The following is a 22,899-nucleotide window of genomic DNA, read 5'->3' as shown; positions in this document are numbered from 1 at the left end:
AGATGATTTACAAAAAAAATTTCTCCTTATTGTCTTTATGGAAAATTTTCTTTCCAAATTGGCGCACACTGGATCTAGAAAACATTTTCAAGTTATTGTACATTTTGGAAAAGAAGTTATGTTTATATCTTTATCAGATATTAAGGCAGATGTTTTCTCAGATCCATATATCAAATTGAAAGCATGTTTAGAGAATTAGGTTGAAACCAGTATTGAATTCTGTGATATTTTAAAAATTATCATTGTTTGGATCTGAACCTTATGATCTGTCACTTGGGTTTATATATACCAATTGGGATGAGTTTTATCTGTTTTACGATATGCCTATCAATAAACAGTGGCACATGAAACTTGAGACTTCCATTCTTAAATTAACAATTGGATGAGGGAAATAAGTAAAAATTAGTGGCTTCACATACAACACTTGCATTACTTTGAAGTGTTATGTTATATAGGCAAATGCACAGCAGTTAGCTACAAACTGGAATATATTCCATGATCAGTTAATATTGAGGTAGATAACTAGTCTTGACAATGCTCCTTAAATAATGCAGTGGAATCTTTCTAATTTTCACTTGCACCGGAACAGGTGATAGAACTTTGTTTTAACATCCCACCTGAAGAGTAGCAGCATTAACATTGTAACACTTTCTCAGTACTGCACTGGACAATTAACCTGGATTATAGAACATAGAACAGTACAGCACAGAACAGGCCCTTCGGCCCACGATGTTGTGCCGAGCTTTATCTGAAACCAAGATCAAGCTATCCCACTCCCTATCATCCTGGTGTGCTCCATGTGCCTATCCAATAACCGCTTAAATGTTCCTAAAGTGTCTGACTCCACTATCACTGCAGGCAGTCCATTCCACACCACAACCACTCTCTGCGTAAAGAACCTACCTCTGATATCCTTCCTATATCTCCCACCACGAACCCTATAGTTATGCCCCCTTGTAATAGCTCCATCCACCCGAGGAAATAGTCTTTGAACGTTCACTCTAGCTATCCCCTTCATCATTTTATAAACCTCTATTAAGTCTCCCCTCAGCCTCCTCTGCTCCAGAGAGAACAGCCCTAGCTCCCTCAACCTTTCCTCATAAGACCTACCCTCCAAACCAGGCAGCATCCTGGTAAATCTCCTCTGCACTCTTTCCAGCGCTTCCATATCCTTCTTATAGTGAGGTGACCAGAACTGCACACAATATTCCAAATGTGGTCTCACCAAGGTCCTGTACAGTTGCAGCATAACCCCACGGCTCTTAAACTCCAACCCCCTGTTAATAAAAGCTAACACACTATAGGCCTTCTTCACAGATCTATCCACTTGAGTGGCAACCTTTAGAGATCTGTGGACATGGACCCCAAGATCTCTCTGTTCCTCCACAGTCTTCAGAACCCTACCTTTGACCCTGTAATCCACATTTAAATTAGTCCTACCAAAATGAATCACCTCACATTTATCAGGGTTAAACTCCATTTGCCATTTTTCAGCCCAGCTTTGCATCCTATCTATGTCTCTTTGCAGCCTACAACAGCCCTCCACCTCATCCACTACTCCACCAATCTTGGTGTCATCAGCAAATTTACTGATCCACCCTTCAGCCCCCTCCTCTAAGTCATTAATAAAAATCACAAAGAGCAGAGGACCAAGCACTGATCCCTGTGGCACTCCGCTAGCAACCTGCCTCCAATCCGAAAGTTTTCCATCCACCACCACCCTCTGTCTTCGATCAGACAGCCAGTTACCTATCCAATCGGCCAACTTTCCCTCTATCCCACACCTCCTCACTTTCATCATAAGCCGACCATGGGGGACCTTATCAAACGCCTTACTAAAATCCATGTATATGACATCAACTGCCCTACCTTCATCAACACACTTAGTTACCTCCTCAAAAAATTCAATCAAATTTGTGAGGCACGACTTGCCCTTCACAAATCCGTGCTGACTATCCCAGATTAATCCGCATCTTTCTAAATGGTCATAAATCCCATCCCTAAGGACATTTTCCATCAATTTACCAACCACCTAAGTAAGACTAACCGGTCTATAATTACCAGGGTCATTTCTATTCCCTTTCTGAATCAGAGGAACAACATTCGCCATTCTCCAGTCCTCTGGCACCATCCCCATGGACAGTGAGGACCCAAAGATCAAAGCCAAAGGCTCTGCAATCTCATCCCTTGCCTCCCAAAGAATCCTAGGATACATTTCATCAGGCCCAGGGGACTTATCGACCTTCAGTTTATTCAAAACTGCCAGGACATCCTCCCTCCGAATATCTATTTCCTCCAGCCTATTAGCCTGTAACACCTTCTCTTCCTGAAAAACATGGCCCCTCTCCTTGGTGAACACTGAAGAAAAGTATTCATTCATCACCTCGCCTATCTCTACTGATTCCATACACAAGTTCCCACTACTGTCCTTGACCGGCCCTAACCTCACCCTGGTCATTCTTTTATTCCTCACATAAGAGTAAAAAGCCTTGGGGTTTTCCTTGATCCGACCCGCCAAGGACTTCTCATGTCCCCTCCTAGCTCTCCTAAGCCCCTTTTTCAGCTCATTCCTTGCTAACTTGTAACCCTCAATCGAGCCATCTGAACCTTGTTTCCTCATCCCTACATAAGCTTCCCTCTTCCTTTTCACAAGACATTCCACCTTTTTCGTGAACCATGGTTCCCTCACTCGGCCATTTCCTCCCTGCCTGACGGGACATACCTATCAAGGACACCCAGTATTTGCTCCTTGAAAAAGTTCCACTTTTCATTAGTTCCTTTCCCTGACAGTTTCTGTTCCTAACTTATGCCCCCTAATTCTTGCCTAATCGCATCATAATTACCTCTCCCCCAGTTGTAAACCTTGCCCTGCCGTACGGCCCTATCCCTCTCCATTGCAATAACAAAAGACACCGAATTGTGGTCACTATCTCCAAAGTGCTCTCCCACAACCAAATCTAACACTTGGCCCGGTTCATTTCCCAGTACCAAATCCAATGTGGCCTCACCTCTTGTCGACCTATCCACATATTGTGTCAGGAAACCCTCCTGCACACACTGCACAAAAACTGTCCCATCCAAACTATTTGACCTACAAAGGTTCCAATCAATATTTGGAAAGTTAAAGTCCCCCATGACAACTACCTTGTGACCCCCACACATATCCATAATCTGCTTAGCAATTTCTTCCTCCACACCTCTATTACTATTTGGGGGCCTATAGTAAACTCCTAACAACGTGACCGCTCCTTTCCTATTTCTAACCTCAGCCCATATGTGCTTTCCTCTGCCTTGAACCCACTTCTTTTGACTCATTTGCCTCACCATATACAATTGAAGTATTTGGATTGACATTCCTCAAACTCAATTCACTTGACTTAAGACCAGCAGCTATGGGAGATTTCAATCCTATTTTCGCAAAACAATTCTGAGTGCCGAATTCACGCAAAAACTGGAGTAAATTTCACTGGTTTTTTCAGTGGGGTTTTCAAAATGAATCTCCCACAACCTGTGCCCTAGCGTGAATCCCGTTAGAAATCAGTGGGCGGGGCCTATTCCCGCTGGAGAGGCCAGCAGCGTAGCGCTGAACGAGCCACTACGCATGCGCCGATCTATCTGCACGGAGATCGGCGCATGCGCACACTGCCGGCCTCCCTGTCAGTGGCCAGCTCGATCTCTGACCAGCCTCGCAACCCCGCAACGCTGGCTTGCAGACCTCCCCGCACCCCTCGCCTCCCGGACACATGTCCGGGCCTGCCTCGATCTCCTGGTAGGCCAACCACCCCCACCCTGATGTCCACCCCCGATCGCTGGCCTCCCTCCGTCATCAAGCCCAAGTGCACTGTGGCAGCGGGGCCCTACCCCCTGTGGCTCTGCCCTTGGCACTATTCAATACCCAGTGGGCAGTGCCAAAATGTTCTCTGGGCATTGCCACTTTGACCCTCGGGCAGTGCCAGGGGGCGGGCCAGGCTGACACTGCCAAGCTGGCAGTGTCCAGGGGCACCCCACCGTTACCCCCAACCTCCTGAAGGCCCCCCTTCACTCCAGTGGGATCGGGCCACCAGCTAGTGGGGAGCTGTGTGAAGCCTGTTGCAGTGAAATGCTCCTGGCCCGGGTAGAGCGGGGGGGGCGAGGCTATTTGGCCCAGAGAGAGACATCAGTTCCGGGCCTGCTAATTACATTCAAATCGGCATTAACATAATTTATTCAGCTCCACGCCGATTTCTGGCACGGAGCTGACGATGTCACAAATCCAGTGGTCGGAGACACGCAGAGGCTGTGGCGGCCAACAGGAAGTCCGCCACACGGCCTCCGCTTAAGTTTCCTGACCTGCTGCTCGAGGAGCGCAGCGAGCTGGGAGAATCACCCCCTTCATTCTAATCAGTTTTGGATTGGTTTGAATCCAGATTCTTGCTGTGTCAACAAATCTTATTAGGGGTATAGGCTGAAAGTTGAATGGTTCGTTGGGAGCAGAAATCAGTCAGTTGATGAATTGGCTTTCAAGAAGTCATCATCCTTTTGTGCTGCTAATAAATGTATGTTACAGCTTGGTTTAGTATAGAACATATTTGAGATTTAATCTTTCACCCACATGTGCATTAGTCATCCAGTCAACATTCAATCGATCTAGTGAAATTGTTCGTTTGTGTTCACTTCTGAAAAACAATGGAGTAATTTGACAGTGCATACATTTAGGAGAGATTAGTATTGCAGGTAACACATTATATTGGCCAAAAATAATGGATCTGAGATCGATCGTGTTTCAGAGCCCGATTTAGTTTATGTTAGAGTGCTTGAGGAAATGGTGGCAGTCATGTATATATGAGGCATTGGTTGATGGTGTCAATGATGCAGTGTGCGTATAAGGCTTAGTCCTGAGTTTGAATATCCTGCTATATAAAGAATATAAGTCAAACCGTGGAATCTGTTGGTTGCTAATTTTAGCTTCAGTAGTAGGTAAAATATTAGGAAACATTATATGAGATGCCATTAAATAAACATGAACATGTCACTGATTACCAAAGCTATTGGAGATAAGCAGAGCTCATGCCTTACTAACGTGATTAAGTTTTTTTGAGAAACCAACTAAACCAATTGATAATGAACATCCTGTGGAAATTATTTATTAGGGATGCCAAAGGGTTTTTGATCTGCTTCTATGCAGATGATTATTAGACAAATGTAGATGATGTATTATTGGAGCAAAAGAGCCGTCTTATTTGGCACCTTAACGTTTTTGTTAGTGTGTTGTGGCACTTCACCATTTTGGCAAAATGTTATCTGTTGATCAGAAGATCACTTGTTAATGTGTTAGCAAGATGAAAGATTGGTCAATAAAGCCAGTATTTTGTTTCCATTAGGAAAAGAAGTTTCCTAAACAGAGTTTAGTGATTTATACCTTGTCACATTGCTCCATGCTAGGACAAGGACTCACCAGGGAAAGTAAAAGCTCCTTTCACACCACTTCACTTCATTCAAATTATTTAATAATACACATTTTTGAACATCAAACTTGCATTTTGAATTGAGTGGTCTAACACCCCGTGAAAAATGGTTAGAATGGATTATTAGATAGAGGATTCCACTCAAGATCATCTGTATACCTTGTGCATAATATGAGCATTTGAGTTTATTCTTGCCATTGAGTTGCTTGTGGTGAAATGGAAATGTGAGTTCTTCAAAGCCCACCAACATTTTTCATTTAGCTATGACCTGTGCCTTGTTGTAAGAAGAAGAATGAAAGAATATGTTAGTCAAGATTCCATAACCGGAGAAATCCGCTCTGGAGTAGATTCATCCTTCAGGTTCACAGCTTTTACCCTATCTTCATCACATTTATTTTGTTGTCCGGGTGTGGCTCAATGTGTCTGTAGTTTTATTTTATTGTCTTATTCATTCTCCAAGTGTTGGTGGTGCCTTGAAAGTCACTAATGAACTGCTTAGGTTTTTATGTGTAGAAAATGATCAGATCTATTGAATCAAGTTGTTGCTCATGAGCTCTGGGTTGCTGCTCCAATGCCATAACCAATACATTACTTCAACATTCTGAATTCTCAGTGTATTCTCTTCAGTGCAATGATTTCGGTGATGTGGTCAAGAAGAAGATATTGTGTTGAGTGGAAAAAGTATTACATGACTGCCAGCTAGCTTATGACTTAAAGAGGCAGTGACCAGATTTCTTTCCTGTTATTGGGTGATAGTCTTATCCTAATTTTATACATATCTTTTAAAATATGAGGAAAGTTGTACCTCTGGTAAGACACGCAAGAGCCAGCTGTTAAATAATGGGGATGATGTACATTTTTGGATGGAGCTACAATCGTTGTAGTCATCTGGAACTGGTCTGTTCTCAGGCTGTTGGAGACGTGCCCCAGCCCTTCCTCGCGATTTGCCCCAACATTAATATTTACCATTTTAAAATCATATTATCATAATTCTTCCTAGTTTGTATACACCTGAGTCTTTAAATTCCCTTTTCTGCTGTGTTAGAAATACTTAATGTATGATTGTTAAATAGTTGAGATGTCAGTGGGTCCAAGTCACACAGTCCCAGGTTCAAGACACACTCCAGGGCTCAAAGTCTAGGTTGATACTCCAGTGCAATTCTGAGGGAGTGCTGTCTTTTGGGGGGGGGGGAAAGAGAGTTATTCTCTTGTGTTCTCCAATTTTAATCCTCAATCAGCATGACAAAAAACAGACTACCTGATGTGATGATACTGTGCATTTAAAATATAAATTTATATCATGTTTCTTGTAAAAGGTATGTTTAGAATTCAGATTCGTTTTGCAGGGTGCTGATTTGTCTAGGAAAAACTTTTAAATTAGTAGCTGGGAGCACAAGATAAGTATTCGGTTTAGACTTGTTTAAGCACAGCTAATGCATTTGTGGTCAGAAGTCTCTAGACATTCGCACCCCACTGCTGCTGCCAGAGAGGACGGAGAATTTGGCGCTCAACTAAATCTCTGTTTACTGCAGTGGGATGGGAGAATCCCGCTGGCATGAACTTTCAGAGAATCCCGCCCATTGTTTACTTGAGTTCCCCCTGGGGTTTCATAGTAGAGTTTTGATTAGGTTGATTAACTGAGACAGAGCCATGTGATTAATGGGAGGAGCTAAGCTTGCAGGCGGGAAAGTTTTCAGTTTCATTTTAAAATACAAGCAATTACTGACTGGGCTGTTTGAAGAAAACACTGGCTCTCTCGCTCTCTCTGAAAAGACCTCTCTGAGAGCTCCAGAGTTGGTAACCTAAGTCACAGCAAGTTTGTCTGTGTTTTTCTAACTAATTTTAAAGAGGGGTTTTAAGTCTATAAGAGGAATAGTAGCAGTAGCGGCGGATACAATTTTGTCTTTTAAAAATTGTTTAGACAGTTACATGGGTAAGGTGGATATAGAGGGATATGGGCCAAATGTGGGCAATTGGGACTATCTTAGGAGTTTTTTTAAAAAGGGCGGCATGAACAAGTTGGGCCGAAGGGCCTGTTTCCATGCTGTAAACTTCTATGACTCTATTGCTTAAATTAGAACTCATAGTGATAGGTTACCAGTTAAGACTTGTATCTTGTTATGTTTAAGTATTGTTCAATTGTTGAAGGTTAGCTAATTCATCTGTTAGAGTTAAACTATGTTGTTAAATAAAGTTTGTTTTGACAAAAGAGTCCCAGTTTGTCAGTAGAATCGTTTAAGGATTGAAATATCCTCACGGACAAAATAGAAAATTGTTGGAGTCTAGTCTGGCTTCATAATATACCTTGGGGTTTCTGATCTGATATCCTAACACTGGTCATTATCACATTGCTGTTTGTGGAAGTTTGTTGAGCGCATATTTGCTACTGCACTTAATTTCTATATTACAACAGTGACTACACTTTAAAAAGTACTTCATTGGCTGTACAAAGCTTTGAGATATCCAGTGGACATGCAGAGTGCTATATGCGTGCAAGTCTTTTCATAAAAAATCATAATTATATATGTTTACAATTCAATTGCTCAGGGCATTCAAGTTCCAAAGTTTCTAGTACCTACACTATGATGAAGTGCCTAGTTGCTAGGGAATTGCAGAGTCTTGCTATCCATGTCATGAAAAAATAACCGAAACAGATTAAAGCTCCTTTAACCAGTCATCAAAGGAAACATGCAAGTCAAAGAAATTGGAGTCATGGCTATCAGGAAAAAACAAATGTTCAAACATGAAAGATGGTTAAAACTTGAGCAGGAGGAACGCAGAGTGCTGATAAAGGATGATAATGACATAGGCCAACAAATATAAAGATGAATGGAGACCTAGTGAGGTACATATTATCTATTACCTGACTGAGTACTGATGGTTCAAGAAGGAAATGTGAAAAAACTGTGAAGATCTATATAATGAACATAATCCTGTTAATAAAACAATGCTGAGTGTCCAGAGAGATCAATGTTATCAGACATGAGAAGTGTGGCCAGTGATCAAGGAACTACATGACAGGAAGGTACTGGTATTAGATCAAATATCATGAGAAATCCGAGACTAAATTGAACATGATATATATAATCTGTTTCACAACTCTGGAAAGGGCATATCCTGACACTTTGCGTCACAGCTCATTGAAGGTTCAATACAGTTTTGCAACCATGGTGTTCTATAATAATATGCCTTCAGACTTGTTTCTGCAGTTCACGGCAACAATTTTGAGGGACAGCAACAGTTGGTGATGCTTCAAAACAATGTTAGGAGATGAGAGGAAGCAGAAAAATTACGAAATGTCTGTCCTAACCACAGATTGTTTATTGGTCTTCTAGTACTTCACTAATTTCCCAGAGATGAACTGAAACAGTAACTATTGGGAACCTTTCAACCATTGCAGCTAACCACTCTCTACTTTCTCTCACACAATATACTTCCAATGTCAGTCACGTGAGCAGGAGCCACATTTGTCTCTCTCTCTGGACGTAGGATGTTGTTGCCAGTTTCAACACGTTTGCCTACTCATTGATACTGACTCAGTACAGATGAAGAGACTGAAGTTAGAATCTATCTTGTTTGTTAGTCTTATTGACATACCATAACTTTGTCTATTCATCAATTAGTAAACTAAACACTTTAAATACAGCCTTCAGAATCTTAAATCATTCCAGTAAAATGATTAGATATTAATCCACACTTTTGGATTTTGCAAGAAAGGGTGAATAGACTGGGTCTCCTTTTCTCTTCAAAAAGAAATGGCTGAAAGTTGACCTAGTGGAAGTCTTGAAAGCAATGAAAGGTTTTGATAGAATAGGTATGGAGAGAGTGTTCCTAGCTGTGGGGAAAGCAAAACTAGAAGCCATCAATGCAAGATAGTCACCAAGAAATCAAATAAGGGTGTCAGAAGAAACATCTTTACCTAGAGAGAGGTGAGAAGGTAGAAGTGGCTACCACAGGAATGGTTGGTGTTATTTGATGCATTTAAGGTGAGGCTGGAGAAGCATAAAACGGGGAAGGAAAAAAGTGTTATGCTGAGAGTTAACGGAGGGAAGATGGGAGGAGATTGGAGTGAAATACACAAGTTTGGGCCTGTTTCAATGCTGTATATTCTATGTAATTCTGAGTAGTTTAATTTAGAAGTTTACTGAGTACAAAGCTAATCTGACCATCAGTTAAGACCTCTCTCATTCCACAACCATTGTGTTAACATTATCAGGTGTACATGCAAATTTGGAGAGTGCATTCTTTGAAGGTTTGAGGCCTTCAAAGTTAAAACTGTTGCTTATTGAACAAATAACTGGAGAGCAGCACTACATAGATTTCTAACTTTGAAATGACATTCTGAATCCGGTAGAAAAATCGGTAATTTCAAAATAAACCATAGTGCACTAAATTCCACTTGGGCACCCATCCTGCAATGTTTAATTAATAGATAATTTCATAGCTAATTAACTTGGACCCTGGTTACCAATCACACATACAAACAAAAAGCATTAGCGAAAGATGCTATCACACCTGCGCTGCAGTAAATTGCCACGGGAAATTAATTGACCAATTTTTCTGCTTTACACGAGAGAGGAACAATGCCTAATGTATAGAAGCAAACTGTAAATGCTGGAAATTGGAACTAGCACTAATTGCCTGAAATGCAGAGCAGTTCCACCAGTATTTATAAAGGGAAAAGCATTTCAGGCATAGACTCTTCTTCATAACAGGAGAACCATGTCTGAGATGATTCGGAGAGATAATGCTTTGCTCTTTAAGATCACTCCTAATCGAGAAAATTATAGTTTTTTTATTTGATTTGATTTGTTATTATCATATGTATTAGTATACAGTGAAAAGTGTTGTTTCTTGCGCACTATACAGACAAAGCATATCATACAAAGAGAAGGAAAGGAAAGGATGCAGGATGTAGTGTTACAGTCATAGCTAGGTTGTAGAGAAAGATCAACTTAACATAAGGTAGGTCCATTCAAAAGTCTGACAGCAGCAGGGAAGAAGCTGTTCTTGAGTCGGTTGGTACGTGACCTCAGACTTTTGTATCTTTTTCCCAACGGACGAAGGTGGAAGAGAGAGTGTCCACGGTGCATTGGGTCCTTGATTATGCTGGCTGCTTTTCTGAGGCAGCGGGAAGTGTAGACAGAGTCAATGGATGGGAGTGATGGATTGGGTTATGTTTACAGAGAAATTAAGCAAAATTTTGTAACTTTTCACTGAATTCTTGAATGAGGAAGGAAGGAATTTGTTGGAGGTGCCAAATGGAGTTGTTTTTACAGTTTGCACTACATGCTGTGAAGGTTGCCAAGCAACCAACTTTTATTTTTAAGCCAATTTCTCAAATTTTCAAACCTAATTAAAAAAAACAATGTGTAAGCTTTTAGAATACGTTTCAGGAGGTTGAAATCCTTTCTCTTAATGCCTTTTTTTTATGAATGGCTGATTTTATGAATGAGGAAATGGAAAGCTTGCTTTTTGTTTCTAGAACTCCATCAGACAAAATGATAATTTGGCCTGTGTTCCAAACAAGTTACCACAACCAGATTATAAAGTAATTGGTTAGAGGGCATATGCCTTTATAGGAGATTTGATTATTTGCACCAGTTATAATTCAAAACAGTCCACGGATTCTAAAAGTAGTGAGAGATAAAAGTGATGTATCTGACATTCTGAGGCAGAATTCTTCCCAATGAGTATCAGAAACTTTTTATTGATATTTGCAAACATTTTTTTGAAGGTTGACTGATTGTAGACTTTTGCTTTGATTAGGCAGCATAGTGGCAAGCACTGCTGCCTCACAGCGCCAGGGACCAGCGTTGATTCCCAGCTAGGGTCGCTGTCTGTGCGGAGTCTGAACGTTCTCCATTTGTCTGCATGGGTTTCCTCCGGGTGCTCCAGTTGCCTCCCACAGTCAGAAAGACGTGCTGGTTAGGTGCACTGGCCATGCTAAATTTTCTTTCAGCGTATCCGAACAGGCGCCGTGGCAACGAGGGGATTTTCACAGTAACTTCAGTAACACAGAACATGCAGACTCCACACAGACAATGACCCAAGCCGGGAATCGAAGCTGGGTCCCTGGCACTGCGAGGCAGCAGTGCTAACCACTGTGCCACCCATTAATTGTTCATTTTTAAGTCAAACAACTCTATTGGACGTTGTGAGAACAAAATATAGCTTTGTGATAAAGTCTGCATGTGGGAATTTACTCTTAAGTTGTTGAGGCAAGTTATAAATGAAAATTGTAGTAGAAACGTCAGTGTATCAAGCCATGAGTCTTAAACTCATAATTCGGTGTTTCAACACTGATATCTCCTTAGCAACTCAAATACTTAGTTAGACTTGTATTCTTGGTTTCTTTCAACATTGGATGGGTCAGAAACTATGCGTCTGTATGTTTTAAACATCTACGTATATTGTCCTGTGCCCTCAACAATTGAAGGCTTCACTGGGTTTTTCTAATTTAAGGGATTCCACTGGATTTAACCACAAGTGGTGTAAATTCATTTTCACAACCAACCTACAGCACATGCAAATGCAGATAAATAGTGTCAGTGAGTTTTGATTTTTCCCAAGTCTCATATTTTAGAAGTAAAACTAAGAGTGAGTCATCAAGAAAATTGTTGGAACTGCTATGTTCTGATTTGCAGATAATTTTAATCTGTGGAGAAAATCACTTTTTAAAAAAAATTTAAATCTAACCAAAGATTGTATTAGCTATTTTTAAAAAAGAGTATAGTATGGAGCCTCACTGTGTGTTTGCGTCTATATTTATCTCCTATAACCTAAATCTTGGTCAACGCCTTTCAAAAAAATGCTTTCTATAAAATCAGGAATGCTAAATGAAAGCAAGCCGATTTAATACCACGTGTATGTACTTTTAGCATTTAAGTGATTTCTCTAACCCCATTCTTATGAAAGGATTATTGTTCACCTGATTAGTTCCATTTTGCATTTACTGATTGCACTGAGCATTCTCGAGTGAGGTTCGAACCAGATAATATCTGCACTTTGTATCAGTTTAGTTGCTTGGTAGCACTCCTGTCTGAGACAAAGATTGTAAAATTGAGTTTCACTGTAGAACTTAAGCATCTAGGTTGTCATTCAGCTAAGGGGAAGCTGCTTCACAATCTTAGTTTAATGCCTCCTTCAAGAAACAATGAAGACCCATTTAAGATCTCTTGATACTATTCAAAGAAGAGCAGGAAAAATCTCCCAGTATCCTGGCCAAAATTTATCCCTCCAACAATATCACCATTAACAAATTTACTGGTCATCATTCATTTATTGTTTTTGGCATTTTGCTTGATGCAAATTGGCTGCTATGTTTGTCTGCAAAACAATAATTGCACAGAAAAGCTAATTGGTTGTGAAGTATCCTGGAGCATCCCACAAACATGAAAGAGTTATGTAAATATAAGTTCTCTATTCACTACGCAATCTGTTCCTCAAGGACCTCTGAGTGAGAGTGAGCATAGAAGGAGGCTATTCAGCCTATTTTACATATGCTATCTCTTTGAAAGAGCGATACAATTAGTCTCACTCCCTTGCTCTTCTCCATTGCCCTGCAATAATTTTAATGCAGATTTATGCTCACACTCTCCACTTTGATTTTAAGGGCAACACAGTGGTACAATGGTTAGCACTGCTGCCTCACAGCGCCAGGGCCCCGGGTTCAATTCCAGCCTCGGTCACTGCATGTTCTCCCTGTGTCTGCGTGGATTTCCTCTGGGTGCTCCGGTTTCCTCCTACAGTCCAAAGATGTGTAGGTTAGGTGGATTGGCTATGCTAAATTATCCCTTGGTGTCAGGGGGATTAGCAGGGGTTACGGGGATAGGACCTGGGTTGGATTGTTGTCGGGGTGCAGGCTCAATGGGCCAAATGGCCGCCTCCTTCACTGTAGGGATTCTACGATTCTAAGCTTCTTAAGTTATAAAGCTAACTTCTGGCTGTAGAGGACCCATGCCCATTTTACTGAAGATTTTTAACAGAACGTTTGAAAAATAAAATCTAAATTCAAACTTTTTGCACATTCAAAACCAAGAGAGAGATCAGTGTTCTAATCCGTTGTATCGCTTGAGAAAAATACAGAGACTGTCAGTGATTCTGTAGCTCTTCAGTTTTGACCGACTGAATTGACAAAACTTCTTCATCAACAGCCCTCATCAAAAGTTTAAAAAGCTTTTGAGAATTGTGATTGAATTTTCTCTGGAGCTCTGCTAAATGATAGAAGTATACAATTAGCAAGAATAATTTATAATTTATAAACATATTCAAACATAGAATACTATTCAACGACACAAAGGTTGGTGGATTTGCGGATAGCGATGAGGACCATCAGAGAATACAGCAGGACATAGATCAGTTGGAGACTTGGGCAGAGAGATGGCAGATGGAGTTTAATCCGAACAAATGTGAGGTAATGCATTTTGGAAGGTCTAATACAGATAGGAAATATACAGTAAATGGCAGAACCCTTAGAAGTATTGATAGGCAAAGGGATCTGGGTGTACAGGTACATGGGTCACTGAAAGTGGCAATGCAGGTGGAGAAGGTAGTCAAGAAGGCATACGGCATGCTTGCCTTCATCGGCCGGGGTATTGAGTTTAAAAATTGGCAAGTCATGTTGACGCTTTATAGAACCTTAGTGAGGCCGCACTTGGAATATAGTGTTCAATTCTGGTCGCCGCACTACCAGAAGGATGTGGAGGCTTTGGAGAGGGTACAGAAAAGATTTACCAGGATGTTGCCTGGTATGGAGGGCATTAGCTATGAGGAGAGATTGGAGAAACTTGGTTTGTTCTCACTGGAGCGATGGAGGTTGAGGGGAGACCTGATAGAAGTCTACAAGATTATGAGAGGCATGGACAGAGTGGATAGTCAGAAGCTTTTTCCCAGGGTGGAAGAGTCAATTACATGGGGCATAGGTTTAAGGTGCGAGGGGCAAGTTTTGAAAGAGATGTACGAGGCAGATTTTTTACACAGAGAGTCGTGGGTGCCTGGAACTTGTTGCCGGGGGAGGTAGTGGAAGCGAATACGGTCGTGACTTTCAAGGGGCGTCTTGACAAGTACATGAATGAGATGGGAATAGAGGGATATGGTCCCCCGAAGCATCGGGGGTTTTAGTTAAGTCAGGCAGCATCGTCGGTGCAGGCTTGGAGGGCCGAAGGGCCTGTTCCTGTGCTGTAATCTTCTTTGTTCTTTGTTCTTTGTATTTATTTCAGTAAAAACCATTGGAGCTAGTTCTGTGATATTGCTAGATCAGTATATTTTTTCAGTGTGTTTCTATTATATTTTTGAATGCTCTGCTTAAACAGTGGATTTTCCATGGGATTGTTTACAGTGAGTCAGAGGATGGGGAAATTTGTAGGTTTTAAATTACATATTTCACATTTGGGGAATGCAAGAGGGCTGGTTTGCAGGAACGACTGCATCTCTTTTCATTTCTCTGTAATAAAATGAAAGGTTATAAGTGTTTTGTGTGGGTGCAATAGATCACAAATCCTTGAGTTATATTCTTCTCTGGTTTGGCAGGAATTGTAGACAGGCAGCCCATTTCTACGATGGACTAGGTGATTTTGGCAGCAAAAAGTATTACTGCTTCAAGCAGATGGTGCGGTGTTGGTCAGTGTGCACTTGCCAAAATAGGTGGAGCTGTGGGTGCGATACATAATTAACACTGTTTAGTAAGAACTGTAGTTTTTGGGTTGGGGATATATCCATTAGACTGTCAATAACATGTTGAATTTTGTAGGACGTGGTTAAGCAGTACATTCATTAACGAAAGTGATTGAGAAATAAAGAAGTATGCGCCACAAGGAACAGGCCTGGGTGGAAAGATATATGCCAACACCAGCTGGAAAGTGAATCACTGAATGCAGGGACTTTGCTAATTCTGCAATGAAAGAAGGAGCAGAAATTGCCCCAGGTAGAAACAAATAAATATAAGTAAAGAAAACATTGCTGATGGGGTGAATAAAATTAATATGTATAGCCAAATGGTGGAAGGAATCCAAAGAAGGGAAAAAGACGAGGTTAGACACAGGAATGGCTTGTGGGTGGTGAAAGTGAGCTAATTAAGAGATGCACTTAACAATATTAGGATGGAAAATGTGCAGTCTTTCCACAAACAGAAATTCTGTAAATTAGGCTCAAGCAAAGGTAGCCATGTACCCCAAACAAGGAGAATGACATAAGAGTGGGCATATCTGGAAAAAGGATACTTGGAGATGGAGGGAGACAATAATCTCTCCCTCAATGTCAGTAAAGCGAAGGAGATAGTCATTGACTTCAGGAAGCGTAGTGGAGGACATGTCTCTGTCCACACCAACAGGGATGAAGTGGAAATGGGCGAGAGCTTCAAGTTTCTAGGTGTCCAGAGGGCGAGAGGGTGTACATATTCTATGAGCAAATGGTGAACTCACCTTTACTTTCTTTCTTGAGATTGACTTATGGCCACCTTGAGGGGATCCCTGTCAGCTGTGGCCTGCTGGTCAAGAAGATGAAGCAGTTTTAAATTCCTCATTCAACATCGTTCTGCTTTAACATCAGGCCGGTATGAGCACATAGTGTTGGGACTTCCACTTAGGTGTCGTTTCACATTGGGTCTACATGGTGTTGTGCGGCCTGATCAGTGCCGTTTTGGAGCAAGTATGCAGAGAGGCATTCAATTGCATTCAAAGCACAGTGACATTTTCTTAAAACTCTGAAGTACATTCTTATGTGAAGAATATCTATATGAGCGATATTCCCTACACTTGTCTTTCCTGGGGCCCACTTACTGATCCCTCCCTGCTTGCTGTTTTCCTCCCTGATCCTCGCACACTCCATCTCTCTCCCACTTGCCAACCCTTCTGCTCACTGACCCTCACAACTCTCCAACTCGCTCCTGCGGAACTGATGAGTGGGAGAGGCAGCAGGCAGGAGAAATGGTGAGTGGAAGGTTGGTAGAAATATTTAGCAATATTTTCTGGTACAATTTTAAATTTATTTTCAAAAACATTTGCAAATATGGGAATTTAGGATGAACCATACTTTTACTTCTGGGGTATAATTTTTTTCTCTGGCAAGAAAGGTTCTCCAAAACCTAACTACAGTTTTTACATTGGTTGCAATGGGGAAATTTGATTTGGTTTCATGGTGCTTCACTTAGCATTGCACTTTTCAGAAAAAACAAATAAAACTTGAAACAAGGAACGACTGTACAAAAGAGCACCTAGTTGTTTGTGAGATGTTTTACATAGAAAATAGGAACAGGAGTAGGCCACTCAGCCTTTTGAGCCTGCTCTGCCATTCATTATGATCATGGCTGATCATCCAACTCAATAGCCTGATTCTACCTTTTGCCCATAAGCATTGATCTCCTTCGCCCCAAGAGCTACATATAATTCCTTCTTGAAAGCGTACAGGGGGCGCAAACAAGCAGCCCAGTGGGCCAGGAGATTCTAGTGGAGGCTGAAAAAACCAGCGTGACTTACTCCAGATTTTACATGAATTTGACAGAATCATTTTGGGGAGAATCGCTCCCACAAAGGTTCGGTCTCAACTGCTTTCTGTGGTAGCAAATTCTACTGGCTTACCACTCCCTGGGTGAAAAAAAATTTCCTCATCTCAGTCCTAAACGGTTTACCACATATCCTATAGACTATGACCCCTGGTTCTGGACACCCCCATCATTGGGAGCATCTTTCCTACATCTACCCAGGATTTGTCTAATCCTGTTACAATTTTATAGCTTTTTATGAGATCCCCTCCCCCACCGTCTCGTACTAAACTCCAGTGAATATAATCGCAACCGACTCAATCTCTTATCATATGTTGGTTCCGCCATCCCAGGAATCTGTCTGGTTAACCTTTTGCTGCACTCCCTCTACAGCAAGAACATCCTTCCTCAGACAAGGAGACCAAAAATGCACGCAATATTCCAAGTGTGTTGTCACCAAAGCCTTGTATAATTGCACCAAGGCATCCCTACTCCTGTACTCTAATCCTCTTGCTATGAAGGCCAACATGCCATTTACCTTCTTTATTGCCTGCTGCGCCTGCATGATTACCTTCAGAGCCCGGTGTACGAAGACCCTGAGATCTTGTTGCACATTCCCCTCTCTCAATTTATAACCATTCAGATAATAATTTGCCTCCTTGTTTTTGCTACCAAAGTAGATATTGCACCTACCATATGTTTGCCCGCTTGCTCAGCTTGTCCAAATCACACTGAAGCATCTCTGCATCCTCCTCACAGCTCACCCTCCCAGACAAAAGGCTGAGAAGCGATAGCCCATAAACTGCCGCTTGGGCACCCTCACTCCCCGTTCACTGCAGCGGGGCCGGAGAATCTCGCCCGTGCACCCATAAACTTAGGACCTCCCTGCCTTTTGCGCATTGATGTATATTCTGCCTTTCTTGTTTTACATACTCCATATGCAACTGACTGCATTCTCATGATAGCCACTTTGTGGTGTAGTTTATGCACTGGTTTTAGTTTGCTCCTCCAATTAAAAATTCATTCATGCCAAGCACATCAATAATTTGGATTTGTCCCAGCCACCACAATACCTACTTATGTCAATCACTGTTATTGGGGGAGGGTTTAAACTAACTGTCAGAGATGTGGGAGTCGAGAGATAATATCGGAGAACATAGAACATAGAAAGCCACAGCACAAACAGGCCCTTCGGCCCACAAGTTGCGCCGATCATATCCCTACCTCTAGGCCTATCTATAGCCCTCAATCCCATTAAATCCCATGTACTCATCCAGAAGTCTCTTAAAAGACCCCAACGAGTTTGCCTCCACCACCACCGACGTCAGCCGATTCCACTCACCCACCACCCTCTGAGTGAAAAACTTACCCCTGACATCTCCTCTGTACCTACCCCCCAGCACCTTAAACCTGTGTCCTCTCGTAGCAACCATTTCAGCCCTTGGAAATAGCCTCTGAGAGTCTACCCTATTGAGACCTCTCAACATCTTGTAAACCTCTATCAGGTCACCTCTCATCCTTCGTCTCTCCAGGGAGAAGAGACCAAGCTCCCTCAACCTATCCTCATAAGGCATGCCCCCCAATCCAAGCAACATCCTTGTAAATCTCCTCTGCACCCTTTCAATGGCTTCAACATCTTTCCTGTAATGAGGTGACCAGAACTGCACGCAGTACTCCAAGTGGGGTCTAACCAGGGTCCTATAAAGCTGCAGCATTATCTCCCGACTCCTAAACTCAATCCCTCGATTAATGAAGGCTAGTACGCCGTACGCCTTCTTGGCCGCATCCTCCACCTGCGAGGCCGATTTAAGAGTCCTATGGACCCGGACCCCAAGGTCCTTCTGATCCTCTACACTGCTAAGAATGGTACCCTTCATATTATACTGCTGCTTCATCCCATTGGATCTGCCAAAATGGATCACTACACACTTATCCGGGTTGAAGTCCATCTGCCACTTCTCCGCCCAGTCTTGCATTCTATCTATGTCTCGCTGCAACTTCTGACATCCCTCCAAACTATCCACAACACCACCTACCTTGGTGTCATCAGCAAACTTACCAACCCATCCCTCCACTTCCTCATCCAGGTCATTTATGAAAATGACAAACAGCAAGGGTCCCAGAACAGATCCCTGGGGCACTCCACTGGTCACTGACCTCCACGCAGAGAAAGACCCCTCCACAGCCACTCTCTGCCTTCTGCAGGCAAGCCAGTTCTGGATCCACAAGGCAACAGCCCTTGGATCCCATGCCCTCTCACTTTCTCAAGAAGTCTTGCATGGGGGACCTTATCGAACGCCTTGCTGAAGTCCATATAGACCACATCCACCGCTCTTCCTTCGTCAATGTGTTTGGTCACATTTTCAAAGAACTCAACCAGGCTCGTAAGGCATGACCTGCCCTTGACAAAGCCGTGCTGACTACTTTTGATCATACTAAACTTCTCTAGATGATCATAAATCCTGTCTCTCAGGATCCTCTCCATCAACTTACCAACCACTGAGGTTAGACTCACCGGTCGGTAATTTCCCGGGCTGTCCCTGTTCCCTTTCTTGAATATAGGGACCACATCTGCAATCCTCCAATCCTCCGGAACCTCTCCCGTCTCCATCGACGATGCAAAGATCATCGCCAAAGGCTCCGCAATCTCCTCCCTCGCCTCCCACAGTAACCTGGGGTACATCCCATCCGGTCCTGGCGACTTACCAACCTTGATGCCATTCAATAGTTCCAACACATCCTCTTTCTTTATGTCCACATGCTCGATCCTTTCTGTCCACTGCAAACCAGCAGTACAACCACCCAGATCCCTTTCCACCGTGAATACCGAGGTAAAGTATTCATTAAGCACCTCCGCCATTTCTAACGGTTCCGCACAAACTTTTCCCCCTTCACCTTTTAAGGGTCCTATGCCTTCACATCTCATCCTTTTACTCTTGACATATTTGTAGAAAGCCTTGGGATTCTCCTTAATCTTACCCGCCAAGGTCTTCTCATGACCCCTTCTCGCTCTCCTAATTTCCTTCTTAAGCTCCTTCCTACATCCCGTATACTCCTCTAAATCCTTAACACCTCCTAGCTCTCTGAACCTTCTGTACGCCTCTCTTTTCTTATTCACCAGGTTCATCACAACCTTCGTGCACCACGGTTCCCGTACCCTACCAACACCCCCCTGTCTCATCGGAACGTTGTCATGCAGAGCTCCAGACAAACATTCCTTGAAAATCCTCCACTTTCCTTCGGTACTTTTCCCCAAGAATGCCTCCTTCCAATTTACCCGTCTAATTTCCTCCCTGATGACACTGTATTTCCCTTTACTCCAGAGAAACACTTTCCTAGCCTGCCTGATCCTATCTCTTTCCAATGCTATCGTGAAGGAGATAGAATTATGATCGCTATCCCCAAGATGCTCACCCACCGAGAGATCATCCACCTGTCCAAGTTCATTAGCCAGCACCAGATCAAGTACAGCCTCTCCTCTAGTAGGCTTATCCACATACTGTGTCAGGAAACTCTCCTGGACACACCTAACAAACTCCTCTCCATCCAAACCCCTAGCCCTAGGGATATTCCAATCTATGTTTGGGAAATTAAAATCTCCCATCACGACAACTCTGTTATTCCTACATCTCTCCAGGATCTGTTTCCCCATCTGCTCCTCAACATCTCTGTTACTATTGGGCGGCCTATAGAAAACACCCAGCAAAGTTACCGACCCCTTCCTGTTCCTAACCTCCACCCACAGAGACTCCGTAGTCAATCCCTCCATGGCGTCCACCTTCTCTACAGCCGTGACACTATCCCTGATCAACAGTGCCACTCCCCCCCCCCTCTCTTGCCTCCCTCCCTGTCCTTCCTGAAACATCTAAAACCCGGCACCTGAAGCACCCAGTCCTGTCCCTGAGACATCCAAGTCTTCGTAATGGCCACCACATCACAATTCGAAGCAGCAATCCACGCTCTAAGCTCATCCACTTTATTCACTACACTCCTGGCATTAAAATAGACACATCTCAGACCTTCAGCCTGAGCACTTCCCTTCTCCATCACTCGTCTAACCTCCCTCTTACCCTGTCTACATTCCTTATCTATTTGCGAGCTAACCTCCTCGCTCTCAGTCCCCTCATTTCGATTCCCTCCCCCCAACCTTTCTAGTTTAAAGTCTCTCCAGTAGCCTTAGCCAACCTTCCCGCCAGGATATTGGTCCCCCTGGGATTCAAGTGCCACCCGTCTTTTTTAAACAGGTCACACCTGCCCCTAAAGAGGTCCCAATGATCCAAGTACCCAAATCCTTGTCCCTTGCTCCAGTCCCTCAGCCACGCATTCATTCTCCACCGATTCCTGTTCTCACTCTCCCGCGGCACAGGCAGCAATCCCGAGATTACTACCTTTGCATTCCTCTTTCTCAGCTGTCTACCTAACTCCCTATATTCTCTTTTCATGACCCCGTCCCTCTTCCTACCTATGTCAGCAGTACCTATATGCATCACGACCTTCGGCTCCTCTCCCTCCCCCTTCAGGATTTCTGGGACTCGACCAGAGACATCCCGGACCCCTGCACCAGGGAGGCAAACCACCATCCGAGAGTCCCGTCTGTGTCCGCAAAAACGCCTATCTGACCCCCTCACCGTAGAGTCCCCAATTAGCACTACCCTCCTTTCCTTACCCTTTTGCACTACTGGTCCAGGCTCAGCTCCAGAGACACTGCCACCGCTGCTTCCCCCAGGTGGGCTGTCCTCCCCAGTAGTACTCAGACAGGAGTACTTATTATTAAGGGGCACATCCACCGGGGTGCTCACCATCAACCGAGCTTTCTCCTTCCTCACTGTTACCCAGTTACCCTCCTCCCGTGGTCCCGGTGTGACCACCTGCCGATAGCTCCTGTCAATGACCTCCTCACTATCCCTAACCCGGCGAAGGTCCTCGAGCTGCAATTCCAGTTCCCTAACATGGTCCCTTAGGAACCGCAGCTCAACACACCCAGCACAGATATGGTCGTCCGGGAGGCTAGGAGCCTCCAGGACCTCCCACATCCTACATTGGGAACAACATACTGGCCTCACACTCATAATTGCCCTTTTAAACACACAGGGAAAAAAAAAGTGAATGAAAATTTTAAACTTACCTTTCCTCCTCCTGTTTTCTCCAAAGCCCTGCTCTCACTGGGTCTTTTTTTTTAGGTTAGAGGAGGAGGGAGGGTGGGATACTCTACAAGTGTAGAGTATCGGGATTCCTCTCTGTTCCAATTTATTGGGGAAAAAAAAAAATCTCTCTCTCCCAGACCTCCCTGCGCGACCACTTCCGGGTTTAGATATTTTTTAAAAAACCCGCGAAAAAGTACGTTAAAAAATAAAAGCGCTTACCCGCAGCACTCCCCTCGCGAATCTCTCCCTCTCTGCTGTACTTCCAAGAAGCAATGAGAGAGGAATACAAAGGTGCACAGATTATAGGGAGAGATAGATAGCACTAGAATAGAGAATAGGAGGACTTCAGTTATCCAAAAGTAGACTGGGATAGTAGCAAAGTAAGAGGCAAAGAAGGGAAGAGTTCATAGAGCTTGTTCGTGAAACTTAGAGCAGCAGTATGTTTCCCGTCCAATGAAAAAGGAAGCACTACTAGACCTGGTTCTTGGAAATGAAGTGAGACAAGTGGATCAAGTGTCAGTAGGAGAACATTTTAGGGGACAGTGATTTCCTTTGAAAAACCAGAGTTATCAATCAGGCTCAGAGTCTTTGTAAACATTGTGGTTAGGAAAAATGGGGGTACTGGAAGCTGAGTAGAAATCCACTAAGCTGTGAATGGAAGTCTATTTCAAAGCACTACACTAGGAAATTGAAAGAAGTCAAAGGTTTTCAATTCAATACAGAGGGTTTCAAAGGTTTCAGCTTTCTAGGAAGGCTCAGAAGCTTCAAATAAAAGCTATGTGACTACACTGGGGCTGAGTGGACAACTGTGGAGAGGGGAAGCACCCAGTCT

At 43.1% G+C, this 22,899-nt stretch overlaps 1 protein-coding gene across 1 annotated transcript in view; it reads left to right on the top strand.

The window, feature by feature from the left end:
• The window catches only part of rngtt (RNA guanylyltransferase and 5'-phosphatase), a 377,232-nt gene that overhangs the window by 330,629 nt on the left and 23,704 nt on the right, over window positions 1–22,899 (top strand). The gene's annotated exons all lie outside the window — the stretch shown is intronic.

Source organism: Mustelus asterias, chromosome 5 (assembly GCF_964213995.1).
Source record: "Mustelus asterias chromosome 5, sMusAst1.hap1.1, whole genome shotgun sequence".
Lineage (NCBI taxonomy): Eukaryota > Metazoa > Chordata > Chondrichthyes > Carcharhiniformes > Triakidae > Mustelus > Mustelus asterias.
Note: the sequence above shows the minus strand (reverse complement) of the source record. Positions and strands in the feature narration are given on the sequence as shown.